The 27613-nt window shown below is 37.4% G+C and overlaps 1 pseudogene across 1 annotated transcript; it reads left to right on the plus strand.

Annotated features, from left to right (window-relative positions):
- The first annotated feature begins 17124 nt into the window (after positions 1–17124).
- LOC143607285 (protein LURP-one-related 12 pseudogene) lies at positions 17125–18664 on the plus strand (annotated as a pseudogene). The gene is made up of 2 exons (XR_013148931.1): positions 17125–17350; positions 18266–18664. The product of XR_013148931.1 is annotated as a protein LURP-one-related 12 pseudogene (transcript).
- The last annotated feature ends 8949 nt before the right edge of the window (positions 18665–27613 follow it).

The following is a 27613-nucleotide window of genomic DNA, read 5'->3' on the forward strand; positions in this document are numbered from 1 at the left end:
ATGAAATGTTTTATGAAAGCTTTTATATTCCGCGAATGTTTTAATTAACTCTGATATTTAGAACTGCGTTTATGAGTAAATCCAACACGAAAGTAGGGCTACCGGTAACGGGGCCTTACAGTATGGGTCGAACCACTGAATCGGATCAGAAATTCGGTCCAGGAGACTACCATACAATATTTTATACACATACGAAAGAATCAGATCAATAATTATGCCCTGACACCACCCCAGGGCCCGTTCGAAATTTTGCTCGTATTGCCAAAGGGGTATGTTTACCAAGCCAGTTAAAAAACTGAGTATGGGCCAAACCACTGAATCGGATCAAAAATTCGATCTTGGAAACTTCTATACATAATTTATACACATACGAAAGAATCAGATCAATAATTATGCCCTGACGCCACCACCGCGGCCCGTTCGATATTTTGCCTGTATTGCCAAAGGGGTATGTTCACCGAACCGGAGAAAAAACTGTGTATGGGTCGAACCACTAAATCGGATCAAAAATTCTGTCTTGGAGACTTCCATACAATATTTTATACGCATGGATCAAAAATTATGCCTAGACGCCATGTCGGGGCCCGTTCGAAATTTTGTCAGTATTGCCAAAGGGGTATGTTTACCGAGCTGGAGAAAAACTGAGTATGGGTCGAACAACTGAATCGGATCCAAAATTCAATCTTGGAGACTTCTATATAATATTTATAAACATACTAAAGAATCGGCTTAATAATTATTGCCAGACGCCCACCCTGAGGGACGTTCGAAATGTTGCTAGTATTGTCAAAGGGGTATGTTCACCGACCGGAGAAAAACTGAGTATGGACCGAACCACTTAATCGGATCAGTAATTCTGTCTTGGAGATTTCCATACAATATTTTATACACATACGAAGAATCGGATCAAAAATTATGCCTAGACGCCACCTCGGGGCCCGTTCGAAATTTTGCCAGTATTGCCAAAGGGGTATGTTTACCGAGCTGGAGAAAAAACTGAGTATGGGTCGAACAACTGAATCGGATCCAAAATTCCAATCTTGGAGACTTCTATCCAATATTTTATAAACATACTAAAGAATCGGCTTAATAATTATGCCCAGACGCCACCCCGAGGGACGTTCGAAATGTTGCTAGTATTGTCAAAGGGGTATGTTCACCGAACCGGAGAAAAAACTGAGTATGGGTCGAACCACTTAATCGGATTAGAAATTCGGTCTTGGAGACTTCCTACAATATTTTATACACATACGAAAGAATCGGATTAATAGTTAAGCCTAGACGTCACCCTGAGGCTCGTTCGAAATTTTGCCAGTATTGTCAAACGGGTTTGTTCACCGAACCGGAGAAAAAACTGAGTTGGGTCGAACCACTGAATCGGATCAGAAATTCGGTCTTGGAAACTTTCATACAATATTTTATACACATACGAAAGAATTAGATCAATAATTATGCCTGACGCCAGCGCGCGCCCCGTTTGAAATTTTACCAGTATTGCCAAAGGGGTACGTTCATCGAGCAGGGGAAAATACCGAGTATGGGTCGAACAACTGAATCGGATCAGAAATTCGATCTTGGATACTTCCATACAATATTTTATACACATACGAAAGAATCGGATCAATAATTATACCCTGACGCCACACCGCGGCCCGTTCGAAATTTTTTCAGTATTGCCAAAGAGGTATGTTCACCGAGCCGGAGAAAAAAGTGTGTATGGGTCGAACCACTGAATCGGTTTAGAAATTCGGTCTTGGAGACTTCCATAAAATATTTTATACACATACGAAAGAATCGGATCAATAACTATGCCAAGACGCCACCTCGGGGCCCGTTCGAAATTTTTCCAGTATTACCAAAGGGGTATGTTTACCGAGCCGGAGAATAAACAGAGTATGGGTCGATCCACTGAATCGGTTTATAAATTCGTTCTTGTAGACTTCCATACAACAATTTATACACATACGAAAGAATCGGATCAATAATTATGCCCAGACGCCACCCCCGAGGCCTGTTCAAAATTTTTCCAGTATTGTCAAAGGGGTATGTTCACCGAACCGGAGATAAAACTAAGTATGGGTCGAAACACTAAATCGGATCAGAATTTCGGTCTTGGAGACTTACATACAATATTTTATATACATACGAAATAATCGGATCAATAGTTACCCTGACGCCACACCGCGGCCCGTTTGAAATTTTTCCAGTATTGCCAAAGAGGTAAGTTAACCGAGCCGGAGAAAAAACTAAGTATGGGTCGAGACACTGAATCGGATCAGAATTTGGGTCTTGGAGAGTTCCATACAATATTTTATACACTTACGAAATAGTCATATCAATAATTATACCCTGACGCCACAACGCGGCCCGTTCAAAATTTTTCCAGTATTGCCAGAGAGGTATGTTCACCGAGCCGGAGAAAAAACTGAGTAAGGGTCGAACCACTGAATCGGATCAGAAATTCGGTCTAGGAGACTTCGATACAATATTTTATACACATACGAAAGAATCAGATCAATAATTATGTCCTGACGCCACCCGTAGCCCGTTAGAAATTTAAACAGTAATGCTAAAGGGGTATGTTCACCGAACCGGAGAAAAAACTGAGTATTGGTCGAACCCACAGTATCGGATCAGAAATTCGGTCTTGGAGACTTCCATACAATATTTTATAAACATATGAAAGAATCAGATCAATAATTATGCTCTGACGCCACCCCCGCGGACCGTTTGAAATTTTGCCAGTATTGCCAAAGGGGCATGTTCACCGAGCCGGAGAAAAAACTGTTTATGGGTCGAACCACTAAATCGGATCAGAAGTTCGGTCTTGGAGACTTCCATACAATATTTATACACATACGAAAGAATCGGATCAAAAATTATGCCTAGACGCCACCCTCGGGACCCGTTCGAAATTTTGCCAGTATTGCCAAAGGGGTATGTTTACCGAGCTGGAGAAAAAACTGAGTATGGGTCGAACCACTGAATCGGATCCAAAATTCAATCTTGGAGACTTCTATACAATATTTTATAAACATACCAAAAGAATCGGATTAATAATTATGCCCAGAAGCCACCCCGAGGGACGTTCGAAATGTTGCCAGTATTCTCAAAGGGGTATGTTCACCGAACCGGAGAAAAAACTGAGTATGGGCCGAACCACTTAATCGGATTAGAAATTCGGTCTTGGAGACTTTCACGCAACATTTTATACTCAAACGAAAGAATCGGATAAATAATTATGCCCTGACGCCACCTCGCGGCCCGTTTTAAATTTTGCCTGTATTGCCAAAGGGGTATGTTCACCGAGCCGGAGAAAAAACTGAGTACGGGTCGAACCACTGAATCGTATCAAAAATTCGGTTTTGGAGACTTCCGAACAATATTTTATACACATACGAAAGAATCGGATCAACAGTTAAGCCTAGACGTCACCCCAAGACTCGTTTGAAATTTTGCCAGTATTGTCAAACGGGTTTGTTCACTGAACCGGAGAAAAAACTGAATTTGGGTCGAACCACTGAATCGGATCAGAAATTCGGTCTTGGAAACTTTCATACAATATTTTATACACATACGAAAGAATCAGATCAATAATTATGCCCTGACGCCAACCCGCGGCCCGTTTGAAATTTTACCAGTATTGCCAAAGGGGTATGTTCATCGAGCCGGGGAAAATACCGAGTATGGGTCGAACTACTGAATCGGATCAGAAATTCGGTCTTGGAGACTTCCATACAATATTTTATAAACATACGAAAGAATCGGATCAATAATTATACCCTGACGCCACACCGCGGCCCGTTCGAAATTTTTCCAGTATTGCCAAAGAGGTATGTTCACCGAGCCGGAGAAAAAAGTGTATATGGGTCGAACCACTGAATCGGATCAGAAATTCGGTCTTCGAGACTTCGATACAATATTTTATACACATACGAAAGAATCAGATCAATAAATATGTCTTGAAGCCACCTCGGAACCCATTTGAAATTTTAACAGTGTTGCCAAAGGGGTATGTTCACCGAACCAGAGAAAAAATAAGTATGGGTCGAACCACTGAATCGTGTCAGAAATTCGGTTTTGAGGAGTTCCATACAATATTTTATACACATACGAAAGAATTAGATCAATAATTATGCTTTGAAGCCACCCCGTGCCCCGTTCGAAATTTTGCCAGTATTGCCAAAGAGGTATGTTCACCGAGCCGGAGAAAATACTGAGTATGGGTCTAACCACTGAATCAGATCAAAAATTCGGTCTTGGAGACTTTCATACAATATTTTATACACATACGAAAGAATCGGATAAATAATTATGACCTCACGCCACCCCCGCGGCTCGTTCGATATTTTTCCAGTACTGCCAAAGGGGTAAGTTCACCGAGCGGGAGAAAAAAATGAGCATGGGTCGAACAACTGAATCGGTTTAGAAATTCGGTCTTGGAGACTTCCATACAATATTTTATACACATACGAAAGAATCGGATAAGTAATTATGCCCTGACGCCCCCCCGCGGCCCGTTCGATATTTTTTCAGTATTGCCAAAGGGGAATGTTCACCAAGCCGGAGAAAAAAATGAGCATGGGTCGAACCACTGAATCGGTTTAGAAATTCGGTCTTGGAGACTTCCATACATTATTTTATACACATACGAAAGAATCGGATCAATAATTATGCCAAGACGCCACCTCGGGGCCTGATTGAAATTTTTCCAGTATTACCAAAGAGTTATGTTTACCGAGCCAGAGAAAAAACTGAGTATGGGTCGATCCACTGAATCGGTTTAGAAATTCGTTCTTGTAGACTTCCATACAACAATTTATACACATACGAAAGAATCGGATCAATAATTATGCCCAGACGCCACCCCCGAGGCCTGTTCGAAATTTTGCCAGTATTGCCAAAGAGGTATATTCACCGAGCCGGAGAAAAAACTGAGTATGGGTCTAACCACTGAATCAGATCAGAAATTCGGTCTTGGAGACTTTCATACAATATTTTATACACATACGAAAGAATCGGATAAATAATTATGCCCTGACGCCACGAAGGTCCCGTCGAAATTTTGCCCATATTGCCAAAGGGGTATTTTCACCGAGCCGGAGAAAAAACTGAGTATGGGTCGAACCACTGAATCGGATTGGAAATTCGGTCTTGGAGACTTCCATACAATATTTTATATACATACGAAAAAATCAGATCAATAATTATGCCCTTACGCCACCCCGCGGCACGTTCGATATTTTGCCTGTATTGCCAAAAGGGTATGTTCACCGAACCGGAGAAAAAACTGTGTATGGGTCGAACCGCTGAATCGGATCAGAAATTATGTCTTGGAGACTTCCATACAATATTTTATACACATACGAAAGAATCGGATCAATAAATATGTCTTGAAGCCACCTCGGAACCCATTTAAAATTTTAACAGTATTGCCAAAGGGGTATGTTCACCGAACCAGAGAAAAAATAAGTATGGGTCGAACCACTGAATCGTCTTAGAAATTCGGTTTTGAAGAGTTCCAGACAATATTTTATACACATACGAAAGAATTAGATCAATAATTATGCTCTGAAGCCACCCCGCGGCCCGTTCGAAATTTTGCCAGTATTGCCAAAGAGGTATGTTCACCGAGCCGGTGAAAAAACTGAGTATGGGTCTAACCGCTGAATCAGATCAGAAATTCGGTCTTGGAGACTTTCATACAATATTTTATACACATACGAAAGAATCGGATAAATAATTATGACCTGACGCCACACCGCGGCTCGTTCGATATTTTTCCAGTATTGCCAAAGGGGTAAGTTCACCAAGCCGGAGAAAAAAATGAGCATGGGTCGAACAACTGAATCGGTTTAGAATTTCGGTCTTGGAGACTTCCATACAATATTTTATACACATAGGAAAGAATCGGATCAATAATTATGCCAAGACGCCACCTCGGGGCCCGTTCGAAATTTTTCCAGTATTACCAAAGGGGTATGTTCACCGAGCCGGAGAAAAAACTGTGTATGGGTCGAACCACTAAATCGGATCTGAATTTCGGTCTTCGATACTTGGATACAAAATTTTATACACATACGAACGAATCAGATCAATAATTATATCCAAATGCCACCTCGGGGCCCGTTTTAAATTTTAACAGTATTGCCAATGGGGTATGTTCACCGAACCGGAGAAAAAACTGAGTATGGGTCGAACCACTGAATCGGGTCAGAAATTCGGTCTTGTAAACTTCCATACAATATTTTATACATATACGAAAGAATCAGATCAATAATTATGCCCTGACGCCACCCCGCGCCTCGTTCGAAATTTTGCCTGTATTGTCAAAAGGGTATGTTCACCGAAACGGAGAAAAAACTAAGTATGGGTCGAAACACTGAATCGGATCAGAATTTGGGTCTAGGAGACTTCCATACAATATTTTATACACAAACGAAATAATCGGATCAATAATTATACCCTGACGCCACAACGCGGCCCGTTCAAAATTTTTCCAGTATTGCCAAAGAGGTATGTTCACCGAGCCGGAGAAAAAACTGAGTAAGGGTCGAACCACTGAATCAGATTAGAAATTCTGTCTAGGAGACTTCGATACAATATTTTATACACATACGAAAGAATAGATCAATGATTATGTCCTAACGCCACCTCGGGGCCTGTTTGAAATTTTAACAGTAATGCTAAAGGGGTATGTTCTACTAACCGGAGAAAAAACTGAGTATTGGTCGAACCACTTAATCGGATCTGAAATTCGGTCTTGAAGACTTCCATACAATATTTTATACACATACGAAATAATCAGATCAATAATTATGCCCTGACGTCACGAAGGTCCCGTTCGAAATTTTGCCCGTATAGCCAAAGGGGTATTATCACCGAGCCGGAGAAAAAACTGAGTATGGGTCGAACCACTGAATCGGATCAGAAATTCGGTCTTGGAGACTTCCATACAATATTTTATACACATACGAAAGAATTAGATCAATAATTATGCCCTGACGCCACCCCGCGGCACGTTCGATATTTTGCCTTTATTGCCAAAGGGGTATGTTCACCGAACCGGAGAAAAAACTGAGTATTGGTAGAACCACTGAATCGGATCAGAAATTCGGTCTTGGAGACTTCCATACAATATTTTATACACAAACGAAAGAATCGGATCAATAATTATGCCTAGACGCCACCTCGGGGCCCGTTCGAAATTTTGCTAGTATTGCCAAAGGTGTATGTTTACCGAGACGGAGAAAAAACTGAGTATGGGTCGAACCACTGAATCGGATCAAAAAATCGATCTTGGAGACTTCTATGCAATATTTTATAAACATACGAAAGAATCAGATCAATAATTATGCCCAGACGCCACCCGAGGCCCGTTCTAAAATTTGCCAGTATTATCAAAGGGTTACGTTCACCGAACCGGAGAAAAAACTGAGTATGGTCGAACCACTGAATCGGATCAGAAATTCGGTCTTGGAGACTTCCATACAATATTTATACACATACAAAAGAATCAGATCAATAATTATGCCCAGACGCCACCCTGAGGCCCGTTAGAAAATTTGCCAGTATTGTCAAAGGGGTATTTTCACCGAGCCGGAGGAAAAACTGAGTATGGGTCGAACCACTGAATCGGATCAGAAATTCGGTCTTGGATACTTCCATACAATATTTTATACACATACGAAAGAATCGGAACAATAACTATTCCCAGACGCCACCCCGAGAGCCCGTTCGCAATTTTCCCAGTTTTGCCAACGGGGTATGTTCACCGAGCCGGAGAAAAAACCAAGTACGAGTCGAACCACTGAATCGGATCAGAAATTCGGTCTTGGAGACTTTCGTACAATATTTTATACACATACGAAAGAATCGGATCAATAATTATGACCTAACGCCACACCGCGGCCCGTTCGAAATTTTCCAGTATTGCCAAAGAGGTATGTTCACCGAGCAGGAGAAAAAACTGAGTATGGGTCGAACCACTGAATCGGTTTAGAAATTCGGTATTGGAGACTTCCATACAACATTTTATACACATACGAAAGAATCAGATTAATAATTATGCCAGACGCCAGCCCGAGGCCCGTTCGAAATTTTGCCAGTATTATCTAAGGGGTATGTTCACCGAACCGAAGAAAAAATTGAGTATGGGTCGAACCACTGAATCGGATCAAAAATTCGGTCTTGGATACTTCCATACAATACTTTATACACATACGAAAGAATCGGATCAATAATTATGCCCAGACGCCACCCCCGAGGCCCGTTCGCAATTTTCCCAGTTTTGCCAACGGGGTATGTTCACCGAGCCGGAGAAAAAACCGAGTACGAGTCGAACCACTGAATCGGATCAGAAATTCGGTCTTAGAGACTTCCATACAATATTTCATACACATACGAAATAATCGGATCAATAATTATGCATTGACACCACACCGCGGCCCGTTCGAAATTTTTCTAATATTGCCAAAGGTGTATGTTCACCGAGCCGGAGTAAAAACTGAGTATGAGTCGAACCACTGAATCGGATCAGAAATTTGGACTTGGAGACTTCCATACAATATTTTAAACACATTCGAAAGAATCGAATCAATAACTATGCCCTAACGCCACCTCGGGGCCCGTTCTAAATTTTATCAGTATTGCCAAAGGGGTATGTTCAACTAGCCGGAGAAAAAACTGAGTACGGGTCGAACCGCTGAATCGGATCAGAAATTCGTTCTTAGAGACTTCCATATAATATTTTATACACATACGAAAGAATCAGATCAATAATTATGCCCAAACACCAACCCGAGGCCCGTTCGAAAATTTGCTAGTATTGTCAAAGGGTTATGTTCACTAAACCGGAAGAAAAACTGAGTATGGGTCGAACCACTAAATCGCATCAAAATTTCGGTCTTTGAGACTTCCATACAATATTTTATACACATACGAAATAGTCGGATCAATAATTATGACCTGACGCCACACCGCGGCCCATTCGAAATTTTTCCAGTATTACCAAAGGGTATGTTCGCCGAGCCAGAGAAAAAACTGAGTATGGGTCGAACCACTTAATCGGTTTAAAAATTTGGTCTTGGATAATTCCATACAACATTTTATACACATACGAAAGAATCAGATCAATAATTCTGTCCTGACGCCACCTCGGGGCCCGTTTGAAATTATCAAGTATTGCCAAAGGGGTATGTTCACCGAGCCGGAGAAAAAACTGAGTATGGGTCGAACCACTTAATCGGATCAGAAATTCGTTCTTGGATACTTCCACACAATATTAATACACATACGAAAGAATCGGATCAATATTTATGCTCAGACGCCACCCCCCGCGGCCATTTTGAAATTTTGCCAGTATTGCCAAAAAGGTATGTTCACCGAGTTAGAAAAAACTGTGTATGGGTCGAACCACTGAATCGGATCAGAAATTCGGTTTTGGAGACTTCCGTACAATATTTTAAACACATTCGAAAGAATCGAATCAATAACTATGCCTTGACGCCACCTAGGGGCCCGTTCGAAATTTTACCAGTATTGCCAAAGGAGTATGTTCACCGTGCCGGAGAAAAAACTGAGTATGGGTCGAATCACTTAATCGGTTTAGAAATTCGATCTTGGAGAATTTCATACAACATTTTATACACATACGAAAGAATTGGATCAATAATTATGCCCAGACGCTACCTCGAGGCCCGTTCTAAATTTTTCCAGTATTGTCTAAGAGGTATGTTCACCGAACCAGCAAAAAAACTGATTATGGGTCGAACCACTGAATCGGATCAGAAATTCGGTCTTGGAGACTTCCATACAATATTTTATACACGTACGAGAGAATCAGATCAATAATTAGGTCCTGACGCCACCCCGGGGCCCATTTGAAATTTTACCAGTATTGCCAAAGGGGTAGGTTTACCGAGCCGGAGAAAAAACTGAATATAGGTCGAACCACTGAATCGGTTTAGAAAATCGGTCTTGGTGACTTCCATACAACATTTTATACACATACGAAAGAATCGGATCAATAATTTTGCCCTGACGCTACCCCGGGGTCCGTTCGAAATTTTCAAAGTTTTGCCAACGGGGTATGTTCATATAGCCGGAGAAAAAACTGAGTACGGGTCGAACCACTGAATCAGATCAGAAATTCGGTCTTGGAGACTTCCATACAATATTTTATACACATACGAAAGAATCGGATCAATAATTATGCCCAGACGCCACCCCGAGGCTCGTTCGCAATTTTCCCAGTTTTGTCAAAGGGGTATGTTCACCGAACCGGATAAAATACTGAGTACGAATCGAGCCACTGAATCGGATCAGAAATTCGGTCTTGGAGACTTCCATACAATATTTCATACACATACGAAAGAATCGGATCAATAATTATGCCCTGACGCCAGACAGCGGCCCGTTCGAAAATTTTCCAGTATTGCCAAAGGGGTATGTTCGCCGAGCCGGAGAAAAAACTGAGTATGGGTCGAACCACTGAATCGGATCAGAAATTCGGTCTTGGAGACTTCCATACAATATTTTATACACATACGAAAGAATCAGATCAATAATTATGCCCAAATACCACCCCGAGGCCCGTTCGAAAATTTGCTAGTATTGTCAAAGGGTTATGTTCACCGAACCGGAAGAATAACTGAGTATGGGTCGAACCACTAAATCGAATCAGAAATTCGGTCTTGGAGACTTCCATACAATATTTGATACACATACGAAAGAATCAGATCAATAATTATGACCTGACGCCACACCCGCGGCCCGTTCGAAATTTTTCCAGTATTGCCAAAGGGGTATGTTCGCCGAGCCGGAGAAAAAAACTGAGTATGGGTCGAACCACTGAATCGTATCAGAAATTCGGTCTTAGAGACTTCCATACAATATTTTATACACATACCAAAGAATCAGATCAATAATTATGCCCAAATACCACCCCGAGGCCCGTTCGAAAATTTTCTAGTATTGTCAAAAGGTTATGTTCACCGAACCGGAAGAATAACTGAGTATGGGTCGAACCACTAAATCGAATCAGAAATTCGGTCTTGGAGACTTCCATACAATATTTTATACACATACGAAAGAATCGGATCAATAATTATGACCTGACGCCACACCGCGGCTCGTTCGAAATTTTTCCAGTATTGCCAAAGGGGTATGTTCACCGAGCGGGATAAAAACTGAGTACGGGTCGAACCACTGAATCGGATCAGAAATTCGGTCTTGGAGACTTCCATACAATATTTTATACACATACGAAAGAATCGGATTAATAATTACGCTTAGACGCCAACTCGCGGCCAGTTTGAAATTTTGCCAGTATTGCCAAAAAAGTATGTTCACCGAGTTAGAAAAAAACTGTGTATGGGTCGAAACACTGAATCGGATCAGAAATTCGGTCTTGTAGACTTCCATACAATATTTTAAACACATACGAAAGAATCGAATCAATAACTATGCCCTGACGCCACCTCGGGGCCCGTTCAAAATTTTACCAGTATTGCCAAAGGGGTATGTTCACCGAGCCGGAGAAAAAACTGAGCACGGGTCGAACCACTGAATCGGATCAGAAACTCGGTCTTTGGAGACTTCCATACAATATTTTTTACACATACGAAAGAATCGAATCAATAACTATGCCTAGATGCCACCCCGAGGCCCGTTCGAAACTTTGCCAGTATTGTCAAATTGGTATGTTCACCAAACCAGAGAAAAAACTGAGTATGGTTCAAACCACTGAATCGGATCAGAAATTCAATCTTGGAGACCTCCGTACAATATTTTATACGTATACGAAAGAATCGTATCAATAATATGACGCCACACACCGCGGCCCGTTCAAAATTTTTCCAGTATTGGCAAAGGGGTATGTTCACCGAGCAGGAGAAAAAACTGAGTATGGGTCGATCCACTGAATCGGTTTAGAAATTCGGTCTTGGAGACTTCCATACAACATTTTATACACCTACGAAAGAATCATATCAATAATTATGCCCAGACTCCACCCCGAACCTGTTTGAAATTTTGCCAGTATTGTCTAATGGGTATGTTCACCGAACCGAAGGAAAAACTGAGTATGGGTCGAACCACTGAATCGGATCAGAAATTCGGTCTTGGAGACTTCCATACAATATTTTATACACATACGAAAGAATCGGATCAATAATTATGCCCTGACTCCACACCGCGGCCCGTTCGAAATTTTTCCTGTATTTCCAAAGGGGTATGTTCACTGAGCCGGAGAAAAAACTGAGTATGGGTCGAACCACTGAATCGGATCAGAAATTCGGTCTTGGAGACTTCCATAAAATATTTTATACACATACGAAAGAATTAGATCAATAATTATGCCCAAATACCACCCCGAGGCCCGTTTGAAAATTTGTTAGTATTGTCGAAGGGTTATGTTCACCGAACCGGAAGAATAACTGAGTATGGGTCGAACCACTAAATCGAATCAGAAATTCGGTATTGAAGACTTCCATACAATATTTTATACACATATGAAAGAATCAGATCAATAATTATGACCTGACGCCACACCGCGGCCCGTTTGAAATTTTTCCAGTATTGCCAAAGGGGTATGTTCGCCGAGCCGGAGAAAAAACTGAGTATGGGTCGAACCACTGAATCGGATCAGAAATTCGGTCTTGGAGACTTCCATACAATATTTTATACACATACGAAAGAATCAGATCAATAATTATGCCCTGACGCTACCCCGGGGCCCATTCGAAATTTTACCAGTATTGCCTAAGGGGTATGTTCTCCGAGCCGGAGAAAAAACTGAGTACTGGTCGAATCACTGAATCGGATCAGAAATTCGGTCTTGGAGACTTCCATACAATATTTTATACACATACGAAAGAATCAGATCAATAATTATGCCCTGACACCACCCCGGGGCCCGTTCGAAATTTTTCCAGTATTGCCAAAGGGGGTATTTTCACCGAGTCGGAGAAAAAACTGAGCATGGTCGAACAACTGAATCGGATCAGAAATCCGGTCTTGGAGACTTCCATACAATATTTTATACATATACGAAAGAATCGGATAAATAATACGATGCCACACCGCGGCCCGTTCGAAAATTTTTCAGTATTGCCAAAGGGGTATGTTCACCGAGCCGGAGAAAAAACTGAGTATGGGTCGAACCACTTAATCGGTTTAGAAATTCGGTTTTGAAGAATTCCATACAACATTTTATACACATACGAAAGAATCAGATCAATAACTATGCCTAGATGCCACCCCGAGGCCCGTTCGAAATTTTGCCAGTATTGTCTAAGGGGTATGTTTACCGAACCGGCGAAAAAACTGAGTATGGGTCGAACCACTGAATCGGATCAGAAATTCGGTCTTGGAGACTTCCATACAATATTTTATACACATACGAAAGAATTAGATCAATAATTATGCCCTGACGCCACCCCGAGAACCGTTCGAAATTTTGCTAGTATTGTCAAAGGGGTATGTTCACCGAACCGGAGAATAAATTGAGTATGGGTTGAACCACTGAATCAGATCAGAAATTCAGTCTTGGAGACTTCCATACAATATTTTATACACATATGAAAGAATCGGATCAATAATTATGTCCTGACGCCACACCGCGGCTTATTCGAAATTTTTCCAGTATTGCCAAAGGGGTATGTTCACTGAGTCGGAGAAAAAACTGATTATGGGTCGAACCACTGAATTGGATCAAAAATTCGGTCTTGGAGACTTCCATACAATATTTTATACACATACGAAAGAATCAGATCAATAATTAGGCTCTGACGCCACCCCGGGGCCCGTTCGAAATTTTACAAGTATTGCCAAAGGGGTATGTTCACCGAGCCGGAGAAAAAACTGAGTACGGGTCGAACCACTGAATCGGATCAGAAATTCGGTCTTGGAGACTTCTATATAATATTTTATACACATACGAATGAATCGGATCAATAATTATGCCCAGACGCCACCCCGAGGCCCGTTCGAAATTTTGCCAGTATTGTCAAAGTGGTATGTTCACCAAACCAGAGAAAAAACTGAGTATGGGTCGAACCACTGAATCGGATCAAAAATTCGGTCTTGGAGACTTTCGTACAATATTTTATACACATACGAAAGAATCGGATCAATAATTATGACCTAACGCCACACCGCGGCCCGTTCGAAATTTTCCAGTATTGCCAAAGAGGTTTGTTCACCGAGCAGGAGAAAAAACTGAGTATGGGTCGAACCACTGAATCGGTTTAGAAATTCGGTATTGGAGACTTCCATACAACATTTTATACACATACGAAAGAATCAGATTAATAATTATGCCAGACGCCACCCCGATGCCCGTTCGAAATTTTGCCAGTATTATCTAAGGGGTATGTTCACCGAACCGAAGAAAAAATTGAGTATGGGTCGAACCACTGAATCGGATCAGAAATTCGGTCTTGTAGACTTCCATACAATATTTTATACACATACGAAAGAATTAGATCAATAATTATGCCCAAACGCCACCCCAAGGCCCGTTCGAAATTTTGCCAGTATTGTCAAAGGGGTATGTTCACCGAACCGGAGAATAAATTGAGTATGAGTTGAACCATTGAATCAGATCAGAAATTCGATCTTGGAGACTTCCATACAATATTTTATACACATACGAAAGAATCGGATCAATAATTATGCCCTGACGCTACACCGCGGCCCGTTCAAAATTTTTCCAGTATTGCCAAAGGGGTATGTTCACCGGGCCGGAGAAAAAACTGTGTATGGGTCGAACCACTAAATCGGATCAGAAATTCGGTATTGGAAACTTCCATACAATATTTTATACATATACGAAAGAATCGGATCAATAATTATGCCCTGACGCCACCTCGAGGCCCGTTCGAAATTTTGCCAGTATTGCCAAAGAGGTATGTTCATCGAACCGGAGAAAAAACTGTGTATAGGCCGAACCACTGAATCGGATCAGAAATTCAGTTTTAAAGACTTTTATACAATATTTTATACAAATACGAACGAATCGGATCAATAATATATAATTGAAATAATATATATGTAAAATAAAAAGAATGAAACATACCCTTTAGCTTTATATACAAATTAAACCGGCTCCACTTGACCTTGTCACCCTAATTAAGTCCAAAAGACAACCAATTCTACCATTTATAATCAATTAAGACTGAAAATTTTGTATATATTGTTTGTTTTGGTCATATATTGTATTATTCAAGGTTGTAATATTTGTTATGATTTGTTGAATCCGCGACATTATTCTTTTCACATCATTGTATTAAAAATATAATTAATTTTTGTCTTACTTCTATAAAAAGTTGATAGAATTAAACACGATGGATGTATGGCACCACTTCACATCTATTCTATCTGTTTTATTCTTTTTAGTGACCATCCTTTTTACTTATTTAGTGACCATTGAATAAAATCTGATTACACTGGGTAATTCAATAATAAAATATGACATTATGTGTCTGAAAGTCCGTTACAATAAAACCTGATTTGCATCAAATTTAAAATTAAGAGTTGAGTTTTTAGCTCATGTCTTTACTTTCTCTCAAATAACATTTAAGATAAAATTAATTGGCATTTATTCCGTCTAAAACGATAAAAGTTATTGAATGATCACGTGACACCTTTTTAACACACCAAATTATTTATTTTTCCATTTTTTTCTCCTCCTTTTTCTAATTAAATGACAAATATATGTCCATCATTTTTCAGTTAATTGACAAATAATTTAAATTAGTATTCACAGTATCATTCTGGTCGGTATCCGTTATTCATTAGAAAAATTCCTAAAATATGTATCCTTAAAAATAAGTTCTTAATTTTAGATATCAGTTGCAAATAATTCACGAAAAAGTATTTTAAATTAGTCGTGACGGACTAGATTTTTTATGTGAATTGGTTTGGACGTATGGTAGTTTACAAAACTGGTCGGGGCGACTATTTTAGGCTAAGAAAATTTTTGGGACGGGTATTTTGAATTCATTAATTGTCGGGGCGACTTTTTTTAGGTAAAAGACAGTTTGGACGAGTTTTTTTTAAATTAAATTATGGTACTTTTTAAATATTATATTATTATATTTAATTTTACTCATAATTAATTTTCTTTTGTAACTTTTATAATATAAAGTTTAACTAAAATTCAAATACACTGTTGAGATGTGTTTTCTTTATCTACGCGCCGACATAAATTTTATTCAAAACCGAATGGGTAAAACAATCTTCGGTATAAATTTGACCCGCTCGATTATGAATAAATCTTATGTCCGCACGTAAACCAAAAAAATACACGTCTTTACGGTGTATTTAGAATTTTGTAAAACCTTATATTTTAAAGATTATAACAACCTTTATAGTTACTTCGTTCTCTATTTTTTATTTGAGAGGGTCTAAAGTGATACTATCTATTAATAATAATAATAATAATAAGTTGTTTATTATTATTATTATTATTATTGTTTTTTAACATCTTAATTTTTTTTAACATCTTAATTATTATTTAAGTTGATCTTTTATTTAGTTTCTTTATTATAGTTAAGTTGTGTTTTTCTTATTATTTATCTTTTTCCTATTTTTATGTCTTTGCTTTTCTATATTTTGTAATCTCGTTTAAAAAAAAGAACAACAAAGAATTATTATTTTGGTTTATTCTTTCTTCTTCTCTTTTATTCTTGAGAGATTGACGGCTATCTCGAATAAACCGTATCATAAAGGAAAAAAAGAGTTTTCTTTCCACCGAACTAGAAAAACGTCGATGTCTCTAGTAAACTAAAGACATTATTTAAAAGCTATTTTGCTGATCAGATGGATTAATGATGCGTTACATTTTTACTAATCCAAATAACCATTTTAAAAAAAACAAAAATTAAACCTCATGTCCCAGCTACTGCGAACAAGGCATTAAATTTTGCCCTCAAAATGATACCAGTGAAATTGTTGGGATGGCCCACTGGCCCCACTAGAGCTGTAATTCTTTGACGTAACCGACCCTATATTTATTTAAGGGAGGCTTTCATTAAATATACATATTTATTATATTATATATTATATTGTATCATAGGTGTTTAACTGTCTGTTACCTAGCTAAAGAACCACCTAAAGAATTGTTATTATAATGTTTATAGTCGAAGAACGATTCGTGTTCGAATCCGAAACGCATCTCACGGTTATGAAGACTTCTCTTTTTTTCGCTGGAGACGGTTTTGCGGCTTATGATTGCCACGGTCAGCTTGTGTTTCGGGTTGATTCGTACGGTCCAGACACTCGTGAACAAGGCGAACTTGTACTTATGGATCATGACGGACGCTGTCTCATCACCGTACGTCGCAAGGTATTATAATAATTACTTTCTTGGGTCAGCTATACACACTCTGTCTAAATAGAGGTCACACTAACGTTTTGACAAAGAATTTTTAAAGTTTGACCGATTATGGTCAGATTGGTTGTCTATATATTGGTCGAACGGATGTTTCGAACAATAAATTTATTAGACTTGACTTTTTTAGTTAAAACCACTAATAAGTTTTTCGTCAAAAGACAAAGTTTGACTGTCTATGGTCAGAACGGCCGTATATTGAGAGGATGGCCATTCAGGCCCATAATTTTCACAATTTGACCAATAATTTATAAATTTTGACTTTTTGGTTAAAATGGCCACTTAGTCTTTTATTCAAAATGTTTTGAAAAACAAATATACAAAGTTTGACCGTCTATGGTCAGAACAACCGTGTTTATGTTGACCGACCAATCATTCTGACCAATAATTTTTAAATTTTGACCTTTTGGTCAAAGGTTAAAACGAATATGAGTTTTTAGTCAAAACGTTTTTATCAAAAGTTTTCAAAGTTTGACCATTTATGGTCAGAACAACCTTTCGTTATCGACCAAACTGTCATTTTGACAAATAATTTTCAAATTTTGACCAATATTTTTAAAATTTTGACTTTTTAGTCAAAACGTTTTTGATTAAAAATTCTCGAAGTTTGACCATCTATGGTAAGAATGCCTTTCGTTATTGACCAAATTGTCATTCTGACCAATAATTTTCAAAATTTGACTTTTTAGTCAAAACGTTTTGATAAAAAATTTTCAAAGTTTGATCGTCTATGGTTGTAACTCATAACGGGCACTGTCATTCTGACCAATAATTTTCAAAGCTTTACATTTTGTCAAAACTCAAAACAACCAATGTTTTGTGAAGAGCTGCCTGGTGTAGTTATATCATGACCCTTATTATTTGATGCAGTGGCCGAGTCTGCATCAACGATGGGAAGGTTTTTTAGGCGAATGGAGGGAAGGGTCTCAACCGATATTCAGCGTAAAGCGATCATCAATCATCGGGCGATCAAACGTGACGGTGGAGTTATTCGGCGATCAACCCGAGGAATACCACATCTTAGGCCAATTTGCTCACCGAAACTGCACAATATACGATTCAGCGAACAAAACAAAGGCGGAAATCAGGCGGAAAGTGGATGTTACAACAAATGTGACACTTGGGAAAGATGTGTTTTTGCTCACATTGAAACCGGGATTCGATGGTGCGTTTGCAATGGGTTTGGTTTTGGTTCTTGATCAGATCAACGGTGGTGATCATTCAGATGATGGTGGTGTGGTCCCTACTACTACAGATAATTGCAATTAGTTGTTTTGTGTTACTGTTTTGTTAATTATTTATTTTTGTGAAAATATCTTTTTGCTGTTTTCACATTAATGTTTAGTTATGTATGAAGATAGAGATATTAAGCTTTAAAACTATCTACATAAAATAGTAGTTGTTGAATAAAACACCAACTAATAATACAAATATACATATATAAACCATTTATTTTTTAAATCCGTTATCCTTTTAAGGCCGATGGGTATACATCACTTTGGACTATTAAGGGGTTCTATGTAACACCTAAATTTGAAATGACCTTATTTGAACACCACCCCAATATACGTTATCTCACGTATGAAATAAAGAGAATGACCGTGACCGTGAAGGGTCATTCTACCATTCCCACCTATCAAATCCAATCCATTTTTGTTTCTTTTTTATTTTTATTTCTTTATATTATTAAATAATGAAATGATAGAAAATGATGGAGAATGATGCACACCCCTGAATAAAAGGTGTTGTCGAATGACGGAGAAAAAACTGACGAGACGCAGACGTAACAAATAAGGAATTGTTCAAATGAACCATACCAATTAGCGTAAACACAAAAGCATGTCTCTCTTAATTAGTTAATTCCATTATCCTTTAAACATTAATTTGATGAATAAATCAAAGATTAAAAAAAGATTAAAAAAAGCTTAAAAAAGAAGGGGATGCAACATCTTTTATACATTCTAATATTTGTGTTATTGTGTACATATCACTAGTGTTGTTTTTGTGAAGGGTTCATTATTTGTTGGTGATTTGTGAGAAACCATTATCTTAATACAGAGTTAAATCTACCCGTAAATATAAAATTTGATTCCGGTAACGGGTAATGTAAGAACAATTATTTTTCTTCAAACGGAAATTTTTATTAAACAAAGCCAAACCAGCAAAAAGCTAAGGCCATCAGTACAACACAAGAAAAGTTACATAATTCTCCCAAAGATAAGTTTTTAAATGATGACATGTTCTTTATCCAAAAAAAGAATTTGATATCTTCAATCACCTTAGCAACCGAGCTCTCCTTACTTTTAAAGATTTTTTTTATTCTTTGTTTTTCAAATATACCAACATGTAGTTATAATAATACCCTGGAAAACCTTTTCCTTATTTTCAAAGATTTTATAAGTTGGCTGTATGTTAAACGTTATTTTGAAGCATGTGATATGTATGTATTGTAGCCGTTTTTTCCACATGTTTTTGTCTTTCAAAACTGGACTTTACACATTTTGTGTGCTACTTGTTTGTAACATTATTAGTTATCATATTTATAATAGAAACTAGACACGGAGTTATAACTATTTACACGTATCGTTGTATCAGACACTTTCAGACATTTTGTTTAAAATATCTTAGACACGCCGCTTAAAAATAGTTTAGACGCTATGATATTAAAAAATTATGATATTGGCATCTGTTGGAGTACCATCAGATGACACCGATAAACATGTGGGGAGGCGTTGACGTGTCACCGGTTTGAAGAAGAACGACAAATAGGGTAACGATGAAATATGATGGTGAGATTTTAAAATGAAGCCAATGATGATTTGTGAAATCAAAAAAAGCAAATAGGTGTGATGTTGTGTAATGGAAGTGGATGGATGTAGTTTTGGTGTAGTGTAATAGGGGCAAGTATCTTACTTGTTCCGTTTTGTCATGTTCGTGTTAATAAAATCATTTTTGTTGGTCGTTTTAACAACAAAAAAGTTACTCACAATTTTTTGTTACCTACGAGGTGGGATTTTTTTTAACGGCTAAGCACACACACATCTACTCCTAGTCCTAAACCACTTCAAAAAAATCTACTCACATGTTAAGGTTTGAACTCTAGTATTCGCTATAAAGTGGGATTTTGCTTTGTCTTTTAAAAGACTTCAAACAAAGACAATTAAGTAAATATCTTTAACTAATTATCTAATTAGTATATTTTAAAACTTTGGCGGCCCGCAGTGTTTTAGTTCTATTTTTAGTATATTTTTTTATGGATTGGTCTGTCAACATAACTTTCTTTTTTAGCCGGTTGGTTGTGATGTTTGCTTAAACGATGGGAATTAGGGATGACTAAATGACACCGGGTATTATCGGTACCAATTCGCCACCCACCTTTTGAGATTTTCTGGATTCGTACTTTCACTAAGTACCGGTATTTTGGGTTGATATACCTACAGTACCGAGCACTTTCAGTACCCTATTTTTAACGATTTTTAGTATCGGTACCAAGCTCATCCATAATGAGAATAAAGCAGGGTTGGCATATGGATCTGATGCTGTTTTTGCTTTTGTTTTTGTTAAAATTTGTGTGTGTTTTCTGTCACACTGATTGGTGATGTTAATCTCATCAGTTTTGGTATTTGATTTTTGTAGGTTGTTATTTTATAGTTTTTATTGTGTATTTCTTTTTGTGTAGTAACTACTAACTAGTATTGAATTTAGTCGATATGATGGTGCGGGTTATTAAACTCACCGAAAAATACATTAATAAACTTTTCGAATATATATATAACCATATTTTGTTTACCAATATTTATATTACCATTTAACATTTTAATATACCAAAAAACGTTCATTAAATAATTAGCATATAGTAACCTTAATGTTGAAGTTTGAAAAATATTTAATGAGAATTAACGAATATTATTTCACTCACCTCGAATCATAATATTCCTTTTTACATATAAATCAGTCTGAAATCATCAAATATATAGATTTTCATATATAAAATAAATAAAAGTAGAGATGGTTGAACACATTAATAGTCATTTAAAACATTTATCTGTCAAGAGTACTTGACGCCGGAGGACAATTATCACTTGCACACTGACCATTTATACAACCACAATACCCACAATCTCCACACCATGGTACACATCGATATTTATCTTGACATGGTCTTGGTAGACCATTTGATTGGATCGCCATTGTTCCTGACCACATACCTCTACATACATAAATCGAATAACCATATACTAGATCAAACATGACTGAAAATCGTAAAACGATAGACGTGCGTAGAAATTTGAAAAGAACATACGAGTGTTTAATTTACCAGATGAAATAAGGACAATCACCATAAGTAAAGTCAAAGCTTGTGTATTCTTCATCTTTATTATGCTATATTTATCTGTTATACATTCATGGTACATGTGAGTATATATATACACAAAAATACTAAGCATTAATATCAAATATTTAATGCGTACTTATCTTAACAATAATATTTTTAGAGTTTTAAGATGATACTTGCTTGTTTTAAACAATAACGGTTTTGCATTTACCTCATTACTTTATTAGCTTCATTAAATATTTTGGGACGTATTAATTATTTTTAAGTGTTTTATTTAATTACTATTGACCGGATAAAAGTAATATAAAAAACTTCTAGTTCCCATTTCAGCCTTGGCTGCCGACTAAATGGTTAAGACACTTGCCTTTGTGGTTCCATTATAACGTTGTTACTTGTTATACAAAGAGAAAACAAATGAATATATGTCCATATCATGTAAAAAATCACACAATAAGGTCAGAAGAAAGTTGGATAAACTAGAAACAACATTCTATTTTGCACATTCAAATTACTTGGTCACTTGGAGGTTCTATAATAAAGTTACCTATAACCTGCAATTGACAACAACGAAGAGGACCAACAAAAGGGCCTTCATGGTTGTCACACCCCGGTTTAGGGCCTAGGCGTATGACCAATAGTTGGTACCTGTTTTGTAAATACATTAGAGTTGCGGGTTATTTTAGCGGAAGACTTTGGTTGAATAGAATATTAATTTGTTTGAAAACTTCTCGGATAATAAATATCCGGTATTTGATTTATAAAGCTTGTTGAAATACCGTTTGTAATATTTTAATAATTAAAAACTGAGCCATCATTACCTTGCGAGCATATCTAGTTCCATGAATGTCTTGTTACCTGTACTAATCTGTATTCCCTGAAATGTGGGGAAACATACATCAACTATATGCTGGTGAACACGTATGACTCAATAAAACATTTTGAATGATATTATAATACAAATGTAGTTTTCTTGACAATCTCAGCGGAAGCATTTCTACTTCCGGTATATGTACCACTGCCCTACACACACAACGGTATTCCCCGAGCCAAACGGCCCTAAACTGAGAACTGGTCATGACCGTTTAAGCTCGCGGCTTCATTGCCTTTGATTGATTGATTGAGCTTTAACAGTTATGTTTGGATCCAGACACATGCGTATTCGGTCTGAGTTGATATTATTCTCTACTTTGTATTATAATGTTTTAGAGATTTCATTATCTCATGTAGACATTGATTGACTTGTTAAGACAAACACCCGTTCGTCTCATTGAGTATAAATATGTTTTGACTGATTAAAAAGGTTTGAACGTATTCACCTGTGATTGTCTGTTCTGAGTGATATGGTGATTTCGTTTGAAACCTTGACTGTGAATAAATGATTGATTGACTGACTGATTGATTGATTGACCTATAATAAAATAGGTATATAAATATCCGGATCGTCTCTTGATCCGACTATAGACCTTTAGTCTGGTTTAAATAACTTTAAACCTTGATTGATCATTTGTTTGAATAAAATATTTAGACCCGTAGTCTTTCTGTTTATTTACCAAATCATATGATAAGTTTCTTCTTCATGAAGAAACATCTATAATCTGTTTCTTCTTCAAGAAGAAACATTTACTGACTGCTAGTATTGAATGTAAAATCTTATGTTTCTTTACACATGAAGAAACAATGTTTTAACTATATTCGTTGTACATGAATGTTATGTTTCTTAATCGTGAAGAAACTATATTTTGACTATATCCTTATGAATGAAAAGTATACATTTCTTAATTGTAAAGAAACATTACTATAATCCTTGTATGTTAAAGCTTATGTAAACATATTTATAATCAAGGTTTGGGCTATACCCATGACTATGGTCTAAGCCATATAATATAATAATGACTTAGGTCAGAACCCTTACCTTACTCGATATTCGAAGTTAGATACCTAAGTTTGTACGAGCAGCATTTCCACTCTCTATCGCGTTCTAGAGCTTAGACTGTTGGAACCTTACAGCTTGGCACGAACTTCAAGGTTGGCACGCAAAACGAGGCGACATATGGTGTCCGTCGTGTCGTGCACGTACTTCGAGATAAATTGTCGGGTTATTCTCGTGTAGCACGCACTTCGAGGTATCGTCAGTATATGGCACGAATTACGGGGTGACGATTGTCGGGTCGGCACGGAAACCGAGGTAGTGAGATAGTGATTTCTAGAGAGAGAATCTAGAGAAAGAAAGTTTGGTGTGAGAATGAATAAGCCGTGAGCCCTCCCTTTATAGGCTGATTTTGGGTCCCATCGCGGTACGCGATAGGTCCTCTTCCTGGGCCGTCGCATACCGCGACGCCACTATTTCTGCATGGGCGCCACGTGGCCTGCCACGTGTCCTTCCCTGCTGCCACGTGTCACCAGGACACGTGTCACTGAGTCATCACGGGTCATCGTGTACCGCGATGGCCGTGTTCTTGGACTCATCGCGTAGCGCAATGGGTCCCTATATACCATTTTTCATTTTCAGTCCCTTGTCTTTGATAGATTGTCATTTCTAGGCCTAACTCCCATTGTCCAAAAATACAAAGGCGTATCTCAAGCGGCTCGCGGCGATGCGAGCGTGCGAAGTGCGCCATCAAAGCGCCACATTGCGCCCATCGCCCAACGCCCTTCGCCCGAGCCCGAGCCCGAGCTCGTGCGCGTCGGTTGCTTCGCACCTTCCGCTAGGACCACTCGGTGCATGCTAGGCATATAAGAATATTATTATGGAAAATCTCTTCCTTATAAAGAGCTTTCATTTCTTTACCATTTTCCATGTGGGATGGGTTTTAATTTCCTTATTTATACCCATGTGGAATGCTTCCACTTTCTTACATCTTTCAATGTGGGATGGAATTTCCTTAACATAAGATAACTTTATTCATGGAATATTATTATTTCCTTATAGAATGGTTTTATTTTCTTTATTTGAATTTTCTCATTACTTATTAGAGAATAATTTGATCCTTCAACTTTACTAAGTTGTCAAATTTGAACCAAATTTTTGGGGATGTTACAATGGTGGCCTCGGTGATGGACTGGATTGTTCTCGAGAAGCATACCACAACGATATCGAATATCACTTTTGTGATCCTTGTTTCCATGGTTATGATTAGTGGATTAGCCGATGGATTAGTGGGTGGAAGTTAGTTGGAGCCAAGGGAGCACTACCAGGATGGTACATGCAGGTCGTTTTTGCTGGCAATGCCACCGTGGGTATTGTCACACCCCGACCAAAGGCAGCGGAACATGCCGGGGTGCAACGGATTGCTCAAGAACACAAGACAATATCAAAGTGACAATATTTAAACAACTCATTCATTTCATTCAATCAACCAGATAACACAACTTGTTCATACAAAATAACATCAAACATAAGAAATAAATTGTTCATTTTTCTGATAACTTAAACGGTCTCAAAATAAAGTAGCATCCTCGAACTCCAATCAACCAGTAATCAAACTTGTAACAATGCATAAAATAATATTTGTCAACACGTATGTTGGTGAGCAATTTCATAGTTTTGAGTATATATAATATGAGGCAATATCCACAAACGAATATGAGACTATAAATAAAAGCATCAATCGTGGTATATAAAACATATGTGAATGAAGATCCTTTCTAATCGGTAACAACAGACATACTCGGATAATGATGTCCTATGCTACTTGCACAAGGCTAAGTAGTTAGGAGTGCGTATGATCATACTTATTGTGTTCCACAACAACATAAAATAAACACTCGTGCACGTATGGCATATGAAACATATAACACACAATAGAGCAAGTATTCTAAATATCATACACCATAAAGTTTGTGATTTGAAGATAGAGTATCATAAATCGTTCTTGTTTTGGATAAGTATGCATGTTACCCCCAAAGTATAAAAAGAAAACGAGGGATGAAATGTACTCACATGAAAAAAGTAACTTGAAGGATAGTTTGCAATAAAACGGGGGATGGGTAAGTTCAACGGGCAAGACCTAGATTAAAAAGGGTCTTGAGTTAGTAAATGGTTTTGAAAGATTTAAAATTAGTTTATAAAATAGTTTGAGAGAAAATATGAGATTCGGTGGCTCAAAACACACTAGTGTGTCTTAAGCGAATGAACTCGGTTTAGTTCAGTCTTGATTCGGTCCTTGACTCGAATAAAACCGAGGATGGTTGTCACATACCCAATACCATAGAACTTATTAAAATGAACTTAGAAACTATAATACACAATTCATACTTGTAACATATAAATCATTTTAAATATAAAGTATTTAAACAAGAGTTCGGTTTTGGTTCGGCTCTTGACTCGGGATAAAACTGAAAATGGTGGCCACATATCCAATACCATAGAACTCATTAGAATAAACATAAAAATAATAATACTCAAATCTTTCATACAATATGTTAACAATAAAGTATTAGACAAAAGTTCGGTTTTGGTTCGGCTCTTGACTCGGGATGAAACCGAAAATGATGGCCACATACCCAATACCATTTAACTATTAAAAAATGATTTGGAAACTAAAAGTAATTAAAAACTAAACAATACTAGTAAACTTGCATAAATTAAAGCATAAGTTAGAGCATAAGTTAATGTATATATATCAAGGACTATAATAGTCCTCCATGTAGCATTGCCTTGTAGCACAACACTTCAACCGACCGTGACCGGAGAAGTGAAAGACGAAGAAAACAAGGGGTGTATATTATATATATATGTTGCAACATCAGGTTTTATGTAATAAGATTTAGTTAGAAACAAGGTTAGTATTTGTTTGACCTTTTGTAATCAAACTAACAAGAGGTTGAAGATTAATACTTGGATTTGAGAGAGAGTTTGGAGAAGATGAATAACCAAAGTGGTGTATGGAACCTTGCTTTTATAATGGTAAGAGTATGGTTCATTCAAATAGGGTAAAAATGCATGTGATGGTTAGAATGGTCAAACAAGCTTTTGATAACTGACAATAATAATCCCAAAAGTTTGTTTTAAGTCATTTTTCATCATAAAGAGGTGTTTTAACGTACCGAAAATGATGTTTTCTTGACCCAGCATTTGTGAAACATAGACGAACATATAATCCAACATTTTATTAATAACGACAAATTCGAAATATCAAAACGGATCGGGTTTTTTGATACAAATACAAATGCAAGTTAAACCGAAAAATGACAAACGTTACAGGTATGCCAACATTTTTTTGAGAGGGTAAAGAAGAAACTCGATTTCATTCATACATCTTTCATCATACATTACACACACGTGACGTTAATTCATAGGTAGAAGAATCATGGTACATTATGTTTGTCATTTATCTTACTAATCTATTAAAGCCACACAATATATCCACATGATATTCAACTAGGGCTGCTACATAGGCTACCAATTCATAGGTAGAAGAATCATGGTAGATTATGTTTGTCATGTTTTGTTATTATCTTTTATGTTTAATTGATTCATTTTAATCGATTTAGGTTTACAAAGAAATATAAAGTGTATATCTATTTCATGTATAATCGATTCCTTCTAATGAGAATTTTAGGTGTCAGATTTGCTTACAATGTTTAATCTTCAAGCTTTGGTTGTTGGTATTTTCAATTTTATGTTATTTGAATTTATTTTATGCTTTTCATTATAATAATTAGAACCCTATTTGTTACTTCAAATTGTTCTTCTAAATTAACTTTTTATATCAACGCATTATTTTTCATAAATGAAATCAAGTTTATATTGCTTTGGTTGTTGAAAATTTTCAATTTTATGTTATTGCTCTTTTAACTAGAACCCTAATCAGTTTGTTTTTATTTTTTTTTTCTGTTTTTTTTTCTTTTTATTTTTCTACACAAAATATCATCTTTCGATA

This window comes from Bidens hawaiensis, unplaced genomic scaffold (assembly GCF_021521415.1).
Source record: "Bidens hawaiensis isolate Kalapana, Puna unplaced genomic scaffold, B.hawaiensis_p1.1 tig00080936_1, whole genome shotgun sequence".
Taxonomy (NCBI): Eukaryota; Viridiplantae; Streptophyta; class Magnoliopsida; order Asterales; family Asteraceae; genus Bidens; species Bidens hawaiensis.